The following is a 21,666-nucleotide window of genomic DNA, read 5'->3' on the forward strand; positions in this document are numbered from 1 at the left end:
CTTTCTGTCGGTCATATGAATGGTAATCTAGCTAATTCTTGCTTTTCCTTTATTTTCTTTGAAACAGAGTTTCCCTAGATAGCTCATTCTGGCCTCAAACTCATAACTATCTTGCTTCAGTTCCAAAGTGTTGAGATAACAGGATGTGGCATCACAAACCAATCTATATATTCTTTTTTTTTTTTTTTTTGCAGTGTAGCCTTCTAAATTGAAAATTGACATATTCACTTTTCTCTACCCAAAGATAATTCACTCTGTAAAGCAGATTAAATAAAAATGCATTCACTTTACTTTACTTACTCATGCAACTAATTTATTTAACTTTAATGAGCGTTGACTTCACATGTATTAGATATGATGATGCAAAAAAGGCAAGATGCATCATAACCGTGTTTTAAGTGATAACATTGGGATCTTGTCCTATAATTTAGTATTTATTGTTTTGTAATTATTTAGAATAAGAAATGCATGGTTTTACAGCCTTAAAACTTTCAGCTATTGTAACAGCTGAAAGTAAGTTAAAAGTGAATGTTAAATCAGTCATGCATATGTTGGAATTATTGTTTAAAAAAGTTAGTGTCTCATTCAAAGGGCATTTATAGACAGATAAGCAAAGAGGACCCAACACTACATTATAAAATAGAAGCAAAGGTAGGAGGTTGGGATTTAACCAAATAGAAAGTGAGCATTATAGAAGTGATGCCATTCACACTAAATGTTATGACACGAGAGGTCTTAAGCAGGTAATGAAGCATTTCCAAGTGCTTGTGGTTCCCCAAGCCTGGGGCAGATTCAATATCTCCATGGGGATTTCACTGCAAGAACTCAGTATATCCAAAATTAAACTCTTACTTTCTCACTGGTTCTTGCTTTTTCTTTAACCTGCCTTCTAGAGAACACCAACACTCATGCAGACATTCAGCCCTAAACCTGGGCAACATCCTTATTACTCCTCTTGCCAACAAAAAAATCATAGTCAGTTGCCAATTTTGTTATTGTTTATTTCCTGTCTTGACCATGTTTGCCTGACTAACTCATACTCATTCTTTTTTGGGGGGGTGGTCAGTTTTGGAGCTTGAAGTTAGGGCCTGGGTGCTGTCCCTGAGCCTCTTTGTGCTCAAGGTTATTGCTCTATTCCTTTAGCCACAGCATCACTTCCAGTGTTTGAATGGTTAATTGGAGATAAGAGTCTCACAGAGACTTTTCTGCTGTGGCTGACTTCAAACTGTGATTCTCAGATCTCAGCCTCCTGAGTAGGATTACAGGCATGAGACACTGGTGTCAGCTCATACTCATTCTTAAGAAGTCTTGCAGGATAATTAATATCCAATTTAGATGTTCTTGTAGGTGTCCAATCAAAATATTTATGATTATCTCGTGTAATTATCTGTTGTTGTGTAAATTACCTCTTTGACACAATCATTTTTGAAAAGTCAGGTGTGATGGCAGCTACCTGCAGTTCCAGTACTTAGGAGGTAGAGGAAGGAAGATCAAGAATTAGAGGCCAGCACAGGCTATATGGTGAGTTTGGGAACAATCTGAATTTCCTAGTGAGATCCTGTTGCAACAAAAAAACTCAGGTACTTACTTACTGGCTACAGCCCACTTTTGTCTGGCTTAGCACATAAACTTCTTCCTCTTGCTTTGGTGTGTGGAGATCTTCCTGTGTTAGTCACCCAAGACAGACATGTTCCTGTAAGTATCTAAGTTTTTTTTGTGTGTGTGCATGTATTTCCTGGATTTGTCTCTTTCTTTCTTCAGCTTTTCCGTACCTTTTATCTTTGGTGGCTGATTTTCATCACTGGGATTGGGATTTTCCTGGTGAAATTTTACCACAGAAATATTTTCTTGCTTGGAGTTGGTGGCTCACACCTGTAATCCTAGCTACTCGGGAGGCTGAGATGAGGATGGTGGTTCAAAGCCAGCCAAGGCAGGAAAGTTTGTGAGACTCTTATCTCCAATAAACCACCAGAAAACTCAAAACAGTGTTGTGGCTCAAGTGGTAGAACACTAGCTTTGAGCTGAAGAGCTGAGGAACAGCATCCAGGCTTAGAGTTCAACAAAAAAGTATCTTCTTTTGTTCATATTAAACTTGCCAAATGTATTCAGACCCCATCTCTACCATATAGTTTCTCTCTTTAATCTCAAATTATCTCTCATCCTTAAATCAAAAGGATCTGGTGACTTTCCCATTGTTTTCTTTAAGTTTTTCATTTCCAAGTTCAGATTTCAAGTCTGTCACCCTTTGAACAAAGACTTCCAGTCTATTATAATGCCTTTAAAAAAATACCTCCTATAGCAATTGTTAGTTTCTTTTAGAGGGAAAAATTTTTTGAACCTCAGCTTTCAAAGTATGGCCTCTTATTGGTTCATTCTTTTTTCTTTTGATTCTCTTTAAAATCCATTTTTCCTGATGTTCCATGGTTCACAATGAATAACATGTTTCCAGGAGGTTGAATGACAGCACCAGGTCTCTTGAATCCCTCCCAGTGGAATCAATAGTCAACATTCCTATCATATATTGTCTTGCCAGAAAGTATTTTACATCCATTTTGTTTAGATCATCATGGCCAATCTTTACATGATGATGCCCTTCACCTACCTTTCTCTGTCTGAATGTTCCTTTAATTTCTCCTTCCTTCTTAAGGCTTATGTAACTTGGTAGAAAAGCAAAGAAGCCAGTTATGTTGCTTCTTTTTGCAGTTCATATTTCTCACATACATCTCTACTTCTACCTTACTTTTTCCATTCCACTTTTCTGGATTTTTCTTGCAGGATATTTATTTACTTACTACTTTTTGTATCCTGAGGTCTTCTGCAACAGTTCTTCATTCTATGGGATGTGCATTCCCACTTCAGAAGACCACAACTTGACTTGATTCACCGAATTCGACCAGAGTCTGAGGGAAATAAATTTTCTGTATAACTCTCATAAAGCCATTCCTATCCGTCAGAGGTTGGATTAGCAAACTATAATGAATCAAATGGCATTATTTCAATTACTGATAGGTGGATATCATAAAGCCTTGATAGGAAGTATTTATATTGAGGACATTATCACCTCTGACTTAGAACTGAGCTTCAGTAGGAAGCATGAGAAAGGAAAAAAAAAAACCGAAGTTGGCTCTGGTCTCTCTTGTCATTGATGGGTGATAGATGTCATAGATACATCTTGGACCTCTGAGTACAATTTCTCCTTTCACAATCAAACAGAAATTGTGGTGATATGAATCTTAGCCTATTGCCTCTTTCTCCTGTGGGCATTACAAAAAGAGTCAAGTTGAAGAGAAAATATGGAAATCTTGGGTTTTCTTTAAGCTGACAGTTTTCCCCTGAGTACTAAGTCACTTCAGTTTCTAGTTTTCCAGGTTGCTAGGGTCTTGGCCTATGAAGACATCATAGAGCCCTTTGCAATACCCTCTCCCTTTTGGAAACTACACTGAAGCTTTAGGTCTCTTTTTCTGCTTTGGTGTTTCTTTGTAATAAGAGAGATGGGCCATGGTAAAGGTCAGAGGATAACTCTACGAGCTATAGATAAATCCTGGTAGGACTACCAGCAAGCCCAAGGCAAACTATCAGTGCCTTTAGGATGAAGATGTAGGTATTATGAGGCTTCTTATATTCTCATGGTGTGATGTTTTCTTTGTATGTGTTGTTTTGTTCTATTCTGTTCTGTTTTGCATTGAGGCAGGGTCTCACTCTGCAGCCCAAGCTAATCTTGAATTAATTAACTTCCTGTCTCTGTCTCCCAAGCACTGGAACTACAGGCATGTATTGCCATATTTGGTAACTGATTTTTCTTTACAATCAATTGGACAGGTAGAAAAATCACTGTTAACTCATTTTAAAAATGAAGAAACGGAAGGGAAAATATGATTATATGTCTGTCTAGAGACCATGAAACATATCAGAGGCAAAATGTCTGACTTCTTGCTGCAGGTGAGTTGTCTTTCTCAAACCCTTATTCTTGGGCAGAAGTCATATTATTCTGAACAAAAAGAAGACACTACATTTAAAATATTCTAAGCATGTTGTTCATTCTTCAGCCACCAAGCTGATGTATTTATCTAATCTGTACACACAGAGCTCTGACTCCACTGTGTTTTGTTAAAACCACATTCGAGGGCTTTATGATTGATATTTTGCAATGTCATTTTGCCAGTCTGGGCTCTGTCAATTCTTCCCAGGCCAGCTTAATTATGCAAATGCATCTGATAATAGATTATCCATTTCAGTCATACACAATTGTTTATTATTTTATGCTTGGCCCCACTGTGACTTGGACAAGCTCACTTATAGTTCATCTTATAGCTAGTAAGGAGAGGTAGCAGATCAACAACTCAGTTGAGCATCAAGACACTTCACAGAAAGTCACATTTGAGGCAAGGCCAACAATTTCTAGGGAAAATGCCAGTTGCTGTTGCCTATCTGCTATTCCCAGACTTAGAGACTGTTTCATAGGGCTGAAGGAGCCACGGTGCAAAGGCCTGATGGAATATTACTTCCAATGATGGTTTGCAGGTAGACAGGAAAGAATCTTGTTTAGTTACTTCTACTGACTCATAACATGCGACATTTTCCCATTTGTGCCACCTTTAGCTTTAGAGATAATGAAAAGATGCCTAGAGGGGAAAGCAGTAGTCACAAGTGAGAAGAAATAGCTAGGCTCTTTTGTCCTTGTCAGAAGAAATTAAATGAAAAGAACACTATTGATCAGGATTAGTAAAGCCAGTTATCCTTAATATTTTCCATTTTTCCACATGTGTTAATCTAATTGCTACTGGGAGTTTGCATTTTCTAATGCCACTTTACTCTGGAGTCATACCATCATTACTCATTTAAATATTTCTCCCCACAAGAGCTCTTCTCTAAGAATGAAATTGTATCATTTGCAGGGAAATGAATGACACTGGAGATCATCATGTTTAGCAAGATAAGCCAAATATCATGTTTTCAGGCACATGCAGAAGCTAGAATGATGATGATGATGGTGATGGTGATGATGATGATGATGACATGTGGTTATAAAAGGTGGTGTGTTTGGGGAGACAGTAGAAGTGGGAAGGGAGAAAGGGAAGGATACTGGGTGGTGAATATGGTCAAAGAGCATGTATATATGTATGACAATAGTATAATGAAGTTCACTAAAAACTATTAAGTGAGAGACGGAGAGAAAGAGGTTAAGAGAGTAATATAAAGAAAGTGAACTTGATTAAAATACTTTATATGCATATATGTAAATATCACAGTGAAACTCCTTTGTACAATTAATTTATACTCATATTAAAAAATTACAATCACTTTTCTTCCAATCTTACCCTTACATAGATTAGATATTTCTATTGTGTCTTTTAATTGTTACAGCTACATTATTTAATATACAACTTATTTCATTTCATGGGGTTGCATGTTTAATTTATAACTCCTCATCTTTGAAGTTAAATGGTATTTAACTTCAATAAATAATAATATTTATTATTATTCACCAATGTATTTAACTTTGTAGTAGTATCTACTTCCCTCTGATTGGACAGCACAGCATCCTTCTTAGTGTCATATTGATCTATTTCATATTGATGTTGTGGACAATGATGGCTCTACAATTTACTCCCCCAACTCATCTTTCTCCTGCTAACTTGTTCTACTCCTCTCCTGAGCATGTCAAATCATGACTCTTCTCCAGGATTATCCATGGGGTCACTGGGGTGGGGGATTAGAATGCTAGAGACTGACAGCCTTCTTCTCTACCTTCTCAAAAAGCATCTCCAAATCAAAGGACAAAAGGTGAACAAATGCAGCAGTGTTACTCAGTAGATTCTATATTGAAAATGAACTATACAACTTGTGGAAGGGGATGGGAGGGAAAAACTTGAAGAGAGTAAGGGAAGAAGTGACATTGTTTAAAAAGAAATGTACTTATCTAGTCGTTATGTCGAAAAATGAACTTTACAACTTTGGTATGTGTGTGTGGGAGGATCGGGTAGGGAGGTATGATAAGGGATAGGAAGGGGAAACAAAGGAGGTGGCAACAATGCTTGATAAGAAATGTACTCATTATCTTGCCCATGTTATTTAACCCCTCTGTATGGTATTTTCACAATAAAAATAATAAATAAGTAAGTAAGTAAGTAAATAAATAAAAAATGTACTTATTACCTGACTTATGTAACAGTAACACCTCTGTATATAACTTTTATAATAACAATAAAAATACTTTTTAATAAAAACATCTAAAACCTCACACAGTCAGGTGGAATAGGAAGTCAGAGTTCTAGGACTCTGTCTCTTCTATCTCTTTCTTTGCTCCTGTGGCCTTCTCCGGCATTCCTAACAGTCCAGTTAGCTGGCCAACAAAATATATTCCCGTTTATTTCTTTATTTCTATTTCTTTTTTATTACATTATGGAAAGTAGTAAGTGGTTACAACTTTTTTTTCTCTATTTCTCTTTCTCTTACACACGCACTCACACACACACACACACACACACACACACACACACACAATGTTCTCACACATATCATTGTCTCTTATTCCTAGCAAGGATTTCCAGAGTATTTATTTTTTCAGTTTTTTCTTTTCTCTTATTTTTATTTGGCTTTATTTCCTATTCTTCCTCCAGGAGTCAATGGAAATGTTTCTATCTTTTTTTTTAATTTTAATTTTAATTTTTTATTGTGAAAATACTGTACAGAGGGGTTACAATTACATGGGCAAGATAATGAGTACATTTCTTATCAAGCATTGTTGCCTCTTCCTTTGTTTCCCCTTCCCATCCCTTCCCATCCTCCCCCATGCCCCCCAATCCTCCTGCTTACCCCCCGCGCACCCCCCCACCCCCCCACCCAAAGTTGTAAAGTTCATTTTTGGACATAACGACTTGTACACTTTTATGTGCTGCTTTTTTTTTTTTTTACCATCTTTAAGTTACCATTCAACATGTCAGTTTATAAGTATAATGCCTCCTGATTTATGTTACCTCTTTTATCATTTTTCCCTCCCTCTCAACTCCACCCCTTTCCCTAATTTCTGAGTTAGATTTGGCAACCTTAGTGATTTAAGTGCATATATTCTTTAGGGAAAATCAACTGAATTCACGAGGAAAGACAACCATAACTTCAGTTTTCATGTGAAAATTAGACTTCTGGTTCTGAACACTGAGTCCTGATAAATATTGAAATTCTTACTGTGCTAAATTTGGGTGCTTACAATATTTTGTCAATATTTTTTTTATATTGGTGACTAACAGAAAGTACAAGAATCTAATAGAATAGTTAACTAACTGGGATTTAAAGGAAACTATGACAAAATCCCCAGTCCCACCGAAAGATGCCCTGTATTTTTCTATTTATTATAGCTGTTGTTATACCCATGGGATAAGATGTTGGAAAAAAAGGAAGTCCTAATTCTGCCTCAGGCTTATGAAAGGAAGCCAATGGCTGTGGCCAGGCAAAGGTTCAGGCAAAGAATTGGTATCAAAATTCAGAAAAGGGAAATTCCAGGTACAGAAAATCAGATGGTTTTTCTAAGGCTACAGAGGTGGTGAAAATGAAGTCTGGACTTGAATCCAGTCTTTCATTTCTTTCTAACACATGAGACTCTAGAGGGAAGGCTGTCTCCTGGGATGAGAAACAAATCAGACAAGCATTGGTTTGCTGTCAGAGGCCAGCCGCAAACTCAAATGTGACTTATTTGGTCAGGTTTCTCAAAAATAAACCAGGATGTACAATCTTCACCACTAGTCAAATTTTCACATTAAAAAAAGTCTAGATACTGCCATTTGGAATTTCTTATGGTACTATTTATCAAACCCCAGCCACAAAGGGATAGACAAATGTTGTTTCAGAACAGTTTGCATTTTCCCTGTTTTAAGTAAAATCCAATCCATCACAGGCCCAATGACAGTTTAAGAGTTTCAAGTCTGGAATAGCTGTCGTGACATGCATCATTTAAATGGAGGCCACTGTCTCAAGTGATGGCTCAGAGCAAACAACTCAAAGAGAGTCAAACATAGTTTCCTTCTGCCTCAGATCTCACATCCCAATGAAGTAAACTCATCAGAGCTGCAAACACATAGCAGAATGTTCCTGTGTTCACAGCAGTACTGTATTCATGAGAAAAGGCTACCAAGCCACGAACAGGGTGTCCCAAAGATTTGTCTTTCATCTACTACAAGGGAGAAAGATGGTCTCAGGCAGGATCAATGTTCCTCAATGCTTCTCAATGCTCTTCTCCTCTGATTTTTCATTTGTAAAAGGAGTATTGGATTCCACAGACTCTGAGGTCCTTTTAACTCTACTAACTGTTAATTTGGAATCCTCTCAACTTAAGTGCTGATACCAAGTAACAGCACAGAATACAGCTGTGCAGGGAGTAGGGTTGCTCCTGGCTTATCTCCCAGTGTGACCATGGAAAGTAGGAGGAATGGTAATCTCACAGGTGGTAATATTTTTATCTGCATCAGAATGTTTATGCACCCTTGACAGGGTCACTAGGTTCTTGTTTATCCTTGCCAGAAAGCATTTTCTTTAATGGCCAAGGAAAGCACAGTAGCAAGTAGTTCACCAGCACATTCTTGTATTCACAATTAATTCCCACTCTGTCCCTTACTCCAAGGATGGAATGGAGAGGTGGAGAAGTCACAAAGACATAGCCATTTTTTTTATCTGTGGCAGAGAAAAAAATAGAAAAAATAGTCTGTAATGGCTATGGACTGGATGATAGCAGAGAATTTTCCTTTAAATTAAGCACTCATAATTGATACTTCCAAATATGACCATAGGCCTGTTTGGTCAGGCCAAAATAGCTCCTTCATGGAAGATTTTATTGATTGGTATATATTTTTTTTCCCTAGGGTCAGATTTTCTTGGGGATGGGAATTATGGAATTTAGGGAGACTATATGGAAATATTATGCACCCAGTTTCAAAACTTCAAGTTTTTAAATAATGCGCAGTACTGGGTTTGTTGTTGTTTGTTTTTTATTTTAGTGAATTGAATTCAGGGCCTGAAAGCTGTCCCTTAGATTTTTCCTTCAAAGCAGCAGGTATTCTACCACTTGAGTCACGGCTCCATGTACAGCTTTTTGGTGATTGATTACAGATAAGGGTCTCCTGCCTGGGTTGGCTTCAAACTATAATCCTGAGATCTCAGCCTATTGAGTAGCTAGGATTACAGGCATGAGCCACTGGTACCCAGCCATATACATATATATGTATATATATATGTATATATATATATACATATATATGTATATGTATGTATATGTATACATATATATGTATATATATATACATATACATACATATACATATATACATATATATATACATATATATATGTATATGTATGTATATGTATATATATATACACATATATACATATATATGTATATGCTGGGTATATATGTATATATATATAGAGAGAGAGAGAGAGAGAGAGAGAGAGAGGATCTTGCTGTGTACTTATGATGAGCTTGAACTTTCAACACTGCCTCTGCCTCCCACGTACTGAGATTGCAGGCATGTACCATTACATTCTGCTTGAAGTACTTTAAAGATTTAAATTATTCCATCTGGTATATACTCATTTATCCTAATCCTCTTATAACCTAATTAAACTCTTATTAAACCTACATAACTCTTGTCAATGCACAATTCAAGACACTGATTCAAAATAACTTATTTAAGTCCTACTGAGCTTGGAAGAGGCTCCCTAAAACCATCACCTGGGAAGCTTGCCAGGGTTTTCTGTCAGGGAGAGAGATCTTTGCTCACAGGATTGGCTGAGATTGCTGTGACAGCAAATTCTAAGAATGCTTGGAATGATTGTAGTGACCTTAGTATCAGATGAAGTGAGTCTGTGTGTGTGTGTGTGTGTGTGTGTGTGTGTGTGTGTATGTGTGTGTGTGTGTGTGTGTGTGTGTGTGTGTGTGTGTGTCAGATTAGGTATGGGTGTAATGGTTTCAAAAATACTTTCCTTTTTCTTTCTTTTTTTATTTGGTCAGTCATGGGGCTTGAACTCTGGGCCTGGGCGCTGTCCCTCAGCTCTTCAGCTCAAAGCAAGCACTCTAACACTTGAGCCACAGCGCCACTTCCGATTTTCTGGTGGTTAATTGGAGATAAGAGTCTCATGGACTTTTCTTGCCCGGGCTGGCTTTGAAACATGACCCTCAGATTTCAGCTTCCTGAGTAGCTAGGATTACAGGTGTGAGCCACTAGTGCCCAGCTAGTATACTTTTTTTAATTTAGCAAAATGAACAACACATAGAATTTACCATGTTACCTGTTTTATCCATTGAATTAATCAGCATTCACAAATTTTAATCATCTCAATCTTCCATGTCCAGAATTTTTTGTAATCCCAAAGCGACTTTCTGTAACTATTCTCTTTTCTGTTTCCTCGTGTCCTTGGTGCCTTCTATTCTTTGTTTCTAAGTGGTTTATTGCTTTAGGTAACTAAACTGGAATTGCACAATAATTTTCCTTCCTGGTTTCCTTATTTGAATTCTCTTGTGCTTTTTTTGGGGGGGGGTCCGGTCGTAGGGCTTGAACTCTGGGCCTGGGCGCTGTCCCTCAGCTCTTCAGCTTAAGGCTAGTGCTCTACCACTTGAGCCACAGTGCCACGTCTGGCTTCTTTTTTTCCTGCATATGTGGTGCTAAGGAATTGAACCCAGGGCCTCATGCATGCAAGGCAAGTGCTCTACCACTGAGCCACCTTCCCAGCCCGTCTTGTATTTTTTCAGACACTGGTTTCCTTATTCACTAACTTTTCAAGGTTCATCCATGTTGTAGCATGTGCCTGAATTTCATTCATTCATGTATTGCATTTTGTTTAGGCATTCAATTATTTCATGGATACTTTAGTCATTTTCTTTTGCTATTTGTGAATAATGCTGCTATGAATATTGGTATATTCATATGGGTGTAAAATGTTCATGTCCCCAATTTCAACTGCTTGAGTATATATTAAGAAGTAGAATTGTTGGATCATATGATAATTTTATGTTTAACTTTTAGAGGGATCACAGAGTCATTTATAATATCTATAATCATTTGATATTCACATAAGCAATTCAGAGGGTTCCAATTTCTCCATTCTACAATGACTTTTACTTTCTCCTTTTTTTAAAAGTAACTATTCTAAAGGTAGGAAGAGTTATCTCATTAGTTTAATGATATAGTTTTGATAGAGAAGGGGAAGAAAGGCAGAGGGAAGAATATGCTCAAGTGAGAAATACAGTCATGGATTAGATCATAAGATAAAAATTGTGCTTTAGTTCCATCTTCAGACTAAGCCGGGCGCTGGTGGCTCATGCTTGTAATCCTAGCTACTCAGGAGGCTGAGATCTGAGGATCATGGTTCAAAGCCAACCTGGGCAGGAAAGTCCCTAAGACTCTTATCTCCAATAAACCACCAGAAAACCAGAAGTGGCGCTGTGGCTCAAGTGGTAGAGCACTCGTTTTGAGCTGAAAAGCTGAGGGACAGCGCCCAGGCCCAGAGTTCAAGCCCCACGACAAAAAACAAAAACAAAAAAAAAACCAAAATAAAAAACTATGATCTAGATCTGCTACCCATGTAGCTGGCTTTACCCTTAACTTTTGACTGACCATTCTTCAATGGCCAATATGTGTCATTGCAGCACTCAGATGAAATAAGTCATCCAGTAAATAGTGCCTGTACCTGCCCAAGTTTATATATATATATATATATATATATATATATTTATATATATATATATATATCACAATTTGATGAGATTCAAAGTATAATATATTATATTTTTGAACAAAAGAAAAACATTTTATTCCCTAGCTAAAATCCTGTTACTTAAAAGACATTCTATTCAAAATATTTTTTTCTTGATTTAGTTTAAGGCTTGATTTAGTTTTAACCTAATATTTTAGATGAGAGGAAAGGAGGAGTCTGTCCTTACTACTATACACAGATTAATTTCTTTCATGTAGCAATCTATCAGGAATAAAATTATTTGTCATTTTTATCGATCTTCCATGAGATTTGGGTTTGTGAGCAACATGTTGGTCAAATGATTTCAAAATAATTTACTCTCCTTCCTTCCCAACACTTAGCTAGTGATGCTTGCATAGAATTTTGAAAGCTAATATCACACCAGATTCAGAGAGTAAAGGTGTCTCTTCATCAAAGAAGCAAACTTTTCCAGTGAGATAAAGCATGACTATATCCTGATTCCCCTTCATTTTAATTAGCTTCTTATCATTTGATAACACATTGAGATGAGTTTCTTTTATATGAAGCTGTTAGTTTTCATTATCATGATCTAGGAGAATTTTTAGTAGGGAAGTTGACATGTCATCTAATTAACAGAGGAAGATTACAGATTGAGTACACTAAAATGAAAACAATTTTGTAAAGCAACTAATTTTTAATTAGTTCTTATTGAATAATTTCCATACAGTAAATCACTAAATTCCATGTTCTTTGGAGTCTCCTGGCATCTAAAATGTCTCATATTTTGCAGGGAAAGGTAGGAGAAAAATATATAAAGAGTGTGAAAACTCAGCTTTGTTCTCTGAGTTCCTTTTTTAATGGAGGGGAAATAAATATTCCTGTTAGTCCTTTTTTTTTTTTTTTTTTTGGTGGTGGTGGTGGTGGGGTTGAATTCAGGACCTGGAAGATGTCTCTGAGTGCTCTTGCTCAAGACTAGAGTTCTACTACTTTGAGCCATAGTTTTACTTCCAGTTTTCTGGTAGCTAATTGAAGATAAGAGTCATATGGATTTTTCTGCCCTGGCTAGCTTTGAATCATGACCCTCAGATCTTAGGCTCTTGACTAGCCAGGATTTTAGGTGTGTGCCACCAACATCCAGCCCTATTAAATTTTGCAGAAGGACATCAACTGATCCTCCAGTTCAGCTGCTAGTTAAGACAGACTGTTACAAATTTAAATAGCAAAAGGAAAGTGCCCCATGCCAGGTAGTTGTAAGAGCAACAAATTTGAATTCTCTTGTATTCTATTCAGACTTATGAGAGAAATATGTATAGAGAAGGGCTTATAAGATAATCTTTAATCTTCTAGATAATGTGTTCCTGCATTTCTCTTACAAGAAGAAATAATAAAACTAATAGCTATTAAAAATAAGAATCAATGGTAAGCCGGGCACCAGTGGCTCACACCTGTAATCCTAGCTACTCAGTAGGCTGAGATCTGAGGATCACAGTTCAAAGTCAGCCCAGGTAGGAAAGTCTGTGAGACTCTTATCTCTACCACCAGAAAACCAGAAGTGGCATGCTGTGGCTCAAGTGGTAGAGTGCTAGCCCTTGAGCTGAAGAGCTGAGGAACAGCACCCAGGCCCAGAATTCAAGCCCCACAAGGGGAGTAGGAATGAATGAAAGGAGAGAGAAAAGATGGATGAATACAGTCATAATATTTAATGTACATATGTGAAATGGAACTAGGTAATTTAAGAGGATAGCTGGGGAATGGAGAGATGGAAAAGAACAAGGGAAGAGTTGACATTGATCAAGATGCATTATACATATTACACATTGATATGTCAAATTGAAACCCCTATGTACAACTAAATATAATTCTAAAATAACAAAAAAATTAGAATAAGAGTCATTTAAGAACAGACCATGGCTGTGGATCATCAAATGCTCATGTTGGTCCTGCCAGTGGAGGTACAATTCTTTTACATCTCAAAGTCATAGGAGTCTGTCGACCTGTGGCAGTGTTTATGCTTTTATTACTTATTGTCAAATAAAGAATTAGAAAAGAAAACTCCATAAATCCTCTCTCAAATGTGAGTCAAATTTATTTTATAACCAGAACAGCATCTACACATATTTTAACTTTTAAACACGGTAGTGACAGACAATTATTCATGAAATAAATTTATGATTCCTGTTTCTGAAGGCCTTGCAAAAACTACAAGTTTCCTTGGGGATTTGTGTGTGCCAGTTCAGGGTCATGGAATATCCAACATAAATCATACAGTGTAATTTCCAGATAAAAATCAAAAGAATCTTTTAGAGGATGCTGAAAGACCACCTCATTGCATCACCAAAGCTAGGCCTGTAAGTGGAACTTGTGGCTTCATTACAAAAAGCTACGAGGTTTGATTTTTTTCCCCTTGACAAATAGTTGTATTTTTGAGGAACTGAATTATAGGATGAACTAGAAATTATGTTTATTGTCAGAAAACTGCATGGAGTAAGCAAATAGTAACCAAACACTATTTCAGATGTACTTTATATCATCTTCCTTCTAGCCTGATTTCATTTCTAACTATTTAATGCCTTTGCTTCCTCTTAGTCACCTGCTTCTCTTGTTATGTTGCTGAATTTAATATTATCTGAAAGTACTTTCTGTCTCCTTTGGAATATAACTGGGAAAAGTAAATGATGGAAGTCAATTGGATATCAAGCCAAGATAAGGAGAAGGAAAGGTGTAGAAGTTTCTTAATTTCTTGCCTAAGATCTATGGCCATTTGAATACTGTGTCAGGATTTCTCTGTGAACCCTATAAACATCTGCTTTGTTTGAAAATTTAGAATGTGTCATTTGTGTGGGAAAGTCACAGGAAGGAGAAGGAATTCTGGAGTCTAATTTCAGCTGAATTCCTTCAGTAAAGGCTTTGGCACATTGATTGCCTTACTTTAAATGTGAAGAGTTAATAAGTTCAGAAATCAAAAAACAAAACTCAAGAAACAAAAAAACCACAATGGCTTAGAGGCCTGAAGAACTCTGAATGGAAATCAGTGTGCCAAGCAAAGCTTGAGCTTTGGTGGGAGCTGGGGCAATGGGAGAACTTCTGCTCTGCTCTCCGAGTATTCCAGCCTTTGAAAGGCTCACTGCCCTATGAGCAGAATGGATCAAATTTGTCTACAGGCTGCCAGGTTTCTTTTATTTTCCTTTTCTATTAAAAACACTTAAAAAAAAACACCCTTGGTCCTATTGATCCTGCAGGGCCCAGGCTATTCTGACAGTCTCAGTCTGTGCTGATAACTGCATTGTTCAGGGCAATTCACCTCTCTCAGACTGGGCAAGTGTGAAGAATGAAATGACAGTGTGAGCTGAAGGGAGGGGGTTGCAAGCCAGGAGATGGGAGAAACCTTTTAAGAATTCGCTGACAGCCTCCAGCATTGGGGCATAGCTGCAGGTGGCTGGGAGCAGCAGGAACTAACAGACAAACCTAGTGGACTGCCATGGGGAGGGCTGACCTTTCTGGATTCTGACTTTGACTGACCATGAAACTAAGAAGCAGAACCACAAACAGTGACAGTGGGTAATAAATGGCTCACTCTTTTTTGGCTTCCTTTTCTTCCCTCTCTTAGACCCCGAACCTACTTTCTACTTCTTTTACAAGGTTTCTCATTATAGTCTGCCCATCATTCAAGTACAGTTCAAATGTCAGCTCCTCCGCCAAGCTCCCCGCTCTTCAGTTCTCCTCTGTGCTTGATCATTGTTTTGTTTGGAATTCATTGTGGATGGCATTCTGTCAGGTGCTAGTAACATTACATACAGTCTGCTTTACTCTGCTTGAGAGGAAGGAATCATACATCTGCTCTAGGTCTTCCCACTTGTGTGAGAGGGAGATTGTGTCTCCTTCTCAGTGTCAAAAACAGTGCCTTGCCTAAAGTAGCTATTAGTAAATATTCAGTAAATGATGTATACAAGCCTACAGTTTGCTTAGAAACACAGGCTCAACCCTGGCTGGATCTATGTGGCTTTGAATGAGTTACCAAGCTCTTTAAGTTTCTGTGTTTTTCATTAATTAAATTTCTCTTTTCTTTCTTAAAGGGTTATATGATAAAATCATGTGAAGTTCTTACCATAATCAACCCAAGGCATATGAACCATTCAATATGTGCTAGAGACTAATGCCACTTCATTTTTAATTATTTATGTGTATGTAATTCATACATAGCCACATTCTTTTCTTTGCTGTATGAAAAATGAAGTTAGGCATTTTATTGCCAAAGACAGCATTTATGGATGGCTTTATGCTGGGCTGAGAATGTACTGTCAAAAATCAGAAAACAAAACAAGGAGTCTACATCTTCAGTGTAGAAGCACATGTAGAGAAGGTGACTGATGTCATTGCAAACTAATTATGAAGACAAAGCCCTAGGTAAACAGAATAAATATAATTTTTCAGAGAAGTTGTATGGGCTGCCCTGAATGACGTATTTCATTAGAGAGAGAGGGATTGAGAAAGAGAAGGAGAGATGTGGTGGGTAGAACAGATTTTCCCCAGGGTGAAGAACTTTTGTTTCTCTGGTTTATCTCTAGTGATATTTGCCACATTGGAAATGGAGTCTAAGAAACTAAAGAAAGCTAATACAATTAAAAAGAATTGATAAACTGGTATTTCTTATAGAAAAACAGGTACATTGAAGTAGTACATGGTATTGTTTCATAGATTTAAGAATGACTTTAATGTTCACATTCATAGAAGACAACTGGATTCCTACATTGGTATTTTCATTCAAAATATTGTGATTATATTGTTTTGGTTGTAAAATAAGAAGAAAATCTGGTTTCATACAGATATATAGTTTAGAAAAGTCAGGTGTATTTTCTATACCTTTTAAAAATAAGCATTGATATTCTTTTAGCTCACAAATGCTTAATATTTGTCAAGTAGTTTCTTGAGGTTGACATGAAACATAATTAATCATAGTTATTCTTTTTATGAAACTTATAACTAATCTTAGTTATTCTTTTTTAATTCATTAATACTTGGTGAATAGTTTCTTCAACATTAGAGTCTACATTTGTATGACCACACCTTTTGTGCTTGGTATGTCAGCTTTTCAAGATAAATACCTGAAATGAATCAACTTAGAAAGAGTGGAAATTTATTTTGACTCACAGTTCCAGAGGTTTCAGTCTGTGGTCTCTTAGTCCTGTTCCTATTGCCCTATGGCAGTATAGTACATCCTGGTGTGTGTATGCTAGAGGAAACTGTTTACCTCCTAGCAGGCAAGAGCAGAGAGAAAGAGGAAAAGGAGAGGCTGAGGTCACATCATCCTACCCCTTCTGGCCTAAATTCCTTCCATCAGGTCCCATCTCCTAAAGGTTCTACCCCTCTCCACAGTAACACATTGATGGCTGAGTCTTTAACATACGATCCTTTGAGTGAAATTCAAGATACAAATCACAGCACGTGGTTACATTAAAATCTATTGAGCTATCATAGATTTTGAATATACTGTGCATGTTTTGTAGATTCATGCTTTGATCATTTAGAAGTTATTGGTTTAATTACTCATGTAGACCTACCAAATACTGAGGCATTGAATAATATATAATATTTTGTTTGTTAATATAAGTTAAATAATTCTAAGACTGGCATGAAAGCATACACTTTGTCATTGCAACAAACACTCTTGAGTGTCTCCTTGAAGTGACTCATTTTGTTTTTGATAAATTACCTGCCAAAAACCTAATCCTGCATAATTTTACCTTGTCTATTAGTGCCTTTTGCAAAAAGTGTTCTGTGAATAGAGCAGGTAGTTCAACCTATGGCTCAAATCATCTTGTAAGGACACTTTAAGAAGGCAATCATCTGCTTTCATATGTGGAAGAAGTACATTCTGCACACTTCTATTCCATTACTTGGAATAGTTAAAGAAAAAAGAACTCAGAGGTAGAGACTAAATTTATTCCTGTTTTAACTGCTTAATAATTAATTTCCATACATTGGCTCCCTTCTTCTTAAATTGAGAGTGCTTAATAAGTGAAGAATACAAGGACTCTTAGGAGTTTGGTGCCACGGCAAGAGCAGCGTGCCTGTCTTTGTTTTTGCAACACAAGAGAAAAAATATAAAAGGGTGGAACACTGTATACTTCATGAGAATTGTGGAGGCCTACTATTTGAAGATGACACTGATAACTATTGATAGCTCTTCTATGTTTTGACATGGAGTTAATCTCTGGCCAAATGTCTTCTGTACATGAGTGTCTATATCATTATTAAGTTTTTGAAAGTTTTCTGTTATAATTTCAATGAATAATTTTTCTGTACCTTTAGTTTGTATTTCAGCTTCCTCTTGTATCCCATAAACTCTTAACGTTTAGTCTTTAGAATGTGAGCTAGAATTCCTGTAATAGTCTTTCTTTCCAGTCATCTAAGTATAATGTTTCACAATCTTATTCTCCATCCCCTGACATAGTTTTTTCTAGGTAATATTATCTACTAATAGTGCTATGCACTGTGGTTCATATTTGTGTTGAGATTTTCATGACTACATTTCTGCTTTTTTCTTTTTCGAGTTCCTTGCTGACTTTCTTACCCATACTGCTGTCTATTTCATGTAGGTCTTGAATGAATTTCCAAACTTTATCTGCTTACTTGAATCATCTTTGAGATCACTGGTCACTGTTTTAAAAAGTAGACATTTGAATTATTTGTCTGATATTTCAGTGACCTTATTATCTTTGGATTTGATTATTGTGGTTGTTTTTTGTTGTTGTTGTTTTTTTTGTCAGTCATGGGGCTTGAACTCTGGACCTAAGCTCTTCAGTTCAAGGCGAGTGTTCTAGACCACTTGAGCCACTGCACCACTTCCAGTTTTCTGGTGGTTAATTGGAGATAATTGTCTCACAGACTTTCCTGCCTGGGCTGGCTTTGAACCGCAATCTTCAGATCTCAGACTCCTGAGTAGCTAGGATTACAGGCGTGAGCCACTGGCAAACGGGTTATTGTGATGTTTTGAAGGTGCAATATTTCCTTGCTTTTTCATACTGGTTATATTTCTACATTGTTGTAGAGGAATGGAACTCAGGTTTTTGAGAGATAAACTAGAAACATAATAGTAATTATGATTATAAGTCGTCCTCTGACGGTTCGGGTTCCGGTATGGGGGGGGCACACTTCTCTGTGGCTCCGAGTCTCCTTCCTGCCGCCTGAGGTTGCAGAGGTGGCAGTTGGGACCCCCAAGTCCCAAGGCACTGGGATGGATCCAGTGACCTTTGTGGATGTTGTTGTGACCTTCACACTGGAAGAATGGGCTTTGTTGGATTCTCCCCAAAAGAAGCTCCACAGAGATGTGATGTGGGAAACATTCGGGAACCTGGCTGCTGTAGGGACAAAACAGAATGAAGAAAGTATTGAACGTGGCTACAAAACTCTCGGCAGAAATCTAAGAGGTAATGTGGTAGCGAGGCTCTGTGAATATGAAGGCGGCAATCAGTGTGGAAAGTTCTGTCAGCGGATTCTGGAACATCCTGTTGGTCTTCCTTAGGGGGTACTACCTTGTGAAGAGTACTGGTGTGAGGAACTTGTCACTTACTTGTTTCCGCATGGGCTCCTCAGTGCTCACACCACACACAGACCCTGTGTGAATCTGAAGGCTGATACCCTGGAGGCATGCGGGAAAAGCTGCTCTGCCTCCCTGGACTTGGAGAGCCATGAAAGCTCTCACACCAGAGAGAAGCCCAGTGCAAATAAATCTTCTGACAAGGCCCTTTGGAGTGTCTCTTCTATCCCAGACCATGAGAGCACTGTCAAAGGAAGGAGCCCTCAGCGTAAGCAGTGTGGAAAAGCCTTCAGGAGAAAAAGCGCTCACACGGAAGAGAAGCCATCTGTGTCTGAAGAACATGGGGAAGCCTTTGGGCTTTGCCAAGTGTTTTCACAGACGTGAAGGAAATCCCCGCGGAGGGCCTGCTCCCAACCAGAAACCGGGCAGAGAAAGTCAGGTTCAGACTCACACAAGAGCTCAGAGTGGAGAGAAACGCTACGGATGTCTGCAGTGTGGAAAATCCTTCAGTGATCGTTTTTACATGAAAATACACGAGAGAAACCCTATAGCTGTCAGCAGTGTGAGAAAGCCTTCACTAGTTCCAGTCATCTCCACAGACACACGAGAACTCACACGGGAGAGAAACTTTACAAGCGCAAGCAGTGTGGGAAAGTCTTCAGTCGCATCTCTTACCTTAAACTACACGCAAGAGCCCACTGGGGGGGGGGGGTGGAGGGGAAGCTTTGTGTGAGCAGTGCGGAAAATCCTTTGCTTTCTCCAGCAACCTTTAGAGACACCAGAGAACTCACTCTGGGGAGAAACACTACGTGTGTCCACAGTGTGGGACGGCCTTCAGTGAATCTCATCAGCTTCGAAGAGAGGACTCACAATGGGGAGAAACCCACCGTGTGTAAGCAGTGTGGGAAAGCCTTCCATTGTGGTTCTTACATTAAAATCCACGAGAGGACCCACTCCCACGAGAAACCTTATTTCTGCAAGCAATGAGGGAAGGCCTTCAAGTGTTCCAGTCACCTGCAGAGGCCCAGACAGAAGCACACCAGAGAGAAAAGTTATGTATGTAGGCAGTGTGGGATGGCTTTTAGTCAAGTTTTTTGCATGAAAATCCATGAAAGAATTCATTCTGGAGAGACTCAGTATGTAATTTAGCCAAGTGGAAAAGCCTTCCTTTCTTCCTATGCCCTTAGGAGACATGAAAAGACTCACACCAAAGAGACTTACACCTATCACTGTGCACAGTGCAGAAAAACCTTTACTTGGAGTTCTTACATCAAAGTACACGAGCGAACTCACTCCCAGGAGAGACCTTACTTATGTAAGCAGTGTGGGAGAGCCTTCTTGAGGTCTGCTCACCTCCAGAGACATGAACTGACCCACAATATGGACAAGCCATTCATATGTAAGCGCTTTTTCATGAAAGCCCATGAAAGAATTCATGGTGGGGAGAAGCTGGGATGTCAGCAATGTGGAAAAGCCTTCCCTTTTGCAAGTGCTCTTGAGAGGCACGAAAGGACTCACACTGGAGAGAAGCCCTATGGGTGTGTGCAGTGCGGAAAAGCCTTCTCTTGATCTTACGTCCTCAAAGCACACGAAAGAACCCACACCGGGACAAACCCTATGGTTGTGGGAAGTGTGGGAGAGCCTTTGTTCATTCTTCTCTCCTTGGAAGACATGAAAAGACTCATGCCTGAGGAAGAAAACCCTGCATGTCTAGCCCATGCGTGAAAGCCTTCATTCTCTTTGGTTGCCGCCAACCACAGGAAAGAACTTCTACTGCTGTCCGTGTGAGCCATAGTGATGTCATCACTCGGCCAGAGCCACCTGGAAACGTCAGAGAACACAGGGGACGGACACAGAGTAGGCAACCCTGTGCCAGTCGGTATTCAGAGAACACACCCAGGAAAACACATCTTGGTTATCCGCTTTCATTTTACTAAGACAAAAGGATTCAAGCTGGAATGAACATACAATGTGTGAACTTGGTGGGTGTCAGTGGCTGAGAACTTTCTCAGTTGTTTTAAATTTTCACTCAAGCTCTTCAAAGCTGATAATTGGCATGTACCTCAGCATAATACATTTTGTTGGTGGTGGTCATGGGACTTGAACTCTGGGCCTGGACACTATCCCTTAGGTCTTCTGCTCAAAGCAGACATCTACCACGTGAGCCACAGCACCACTTCCAGTTTTCTAGTGGTTAATTAGAGGTAAGTGTGTCACAGACTATCTTGCCCGGGCTGGCTTTGAACCACAATCCTCAGTTCTCAGCCTCATGAATAGCTAGGATTACAGGCATGAACCACCAGCACCTGGCCATAATACATTCTTGTGTCATGTCCAATTCCTTTTTCTGGGCCTTGATTTCTGCATGCAGTGTCAGAATCTTCTCTTGGCCTTGCTTGTAGGGAGCAAGGACGGCAGTGGTA

General features: G+C 38.5%; 1 long non-coding RNA gene across 2 annotated transcripts in view; it reads left to right on the forward strand.

Moving 5' to 3' along the window:
* Positions 1 to 21,086: 21,086 nt before the first annotated feature.
* The window catches only part of LOC138825790 (uncharacterized), a 98,444-nt gene continuing 97,864 nt past the window's right edge, over positions 21,087 to 21,666 (forward strand). For both annotated transcript variants that reach the window (XR_011371518.1, XR_011371519.1), the window contains exon 1: positions 21,087 to 21,225. This is a non-coding gene — a long non-coding RNA (uncharacterized lncRNA). The remainder of the gene's footprint in view (positions 21,226 to 21,666) is intronic.

This window comes from Dipodomys merriami, unplaced genomic scaffold (assembly GCF_024711535.1).
Source record: "Dipodomys merriami isolate MVZ:Mamm:240054 unplaced genomic scaffold, mDipMer1.0.p SCAF_14, whole genome shotgun sequence".
Classification (NCBI taxonomy): Eukaryota; Metazoa; Chordata; class Mammalia; order Rodentia; family Heteromyidae; genus Dipodomys; species Dipodomys merriami.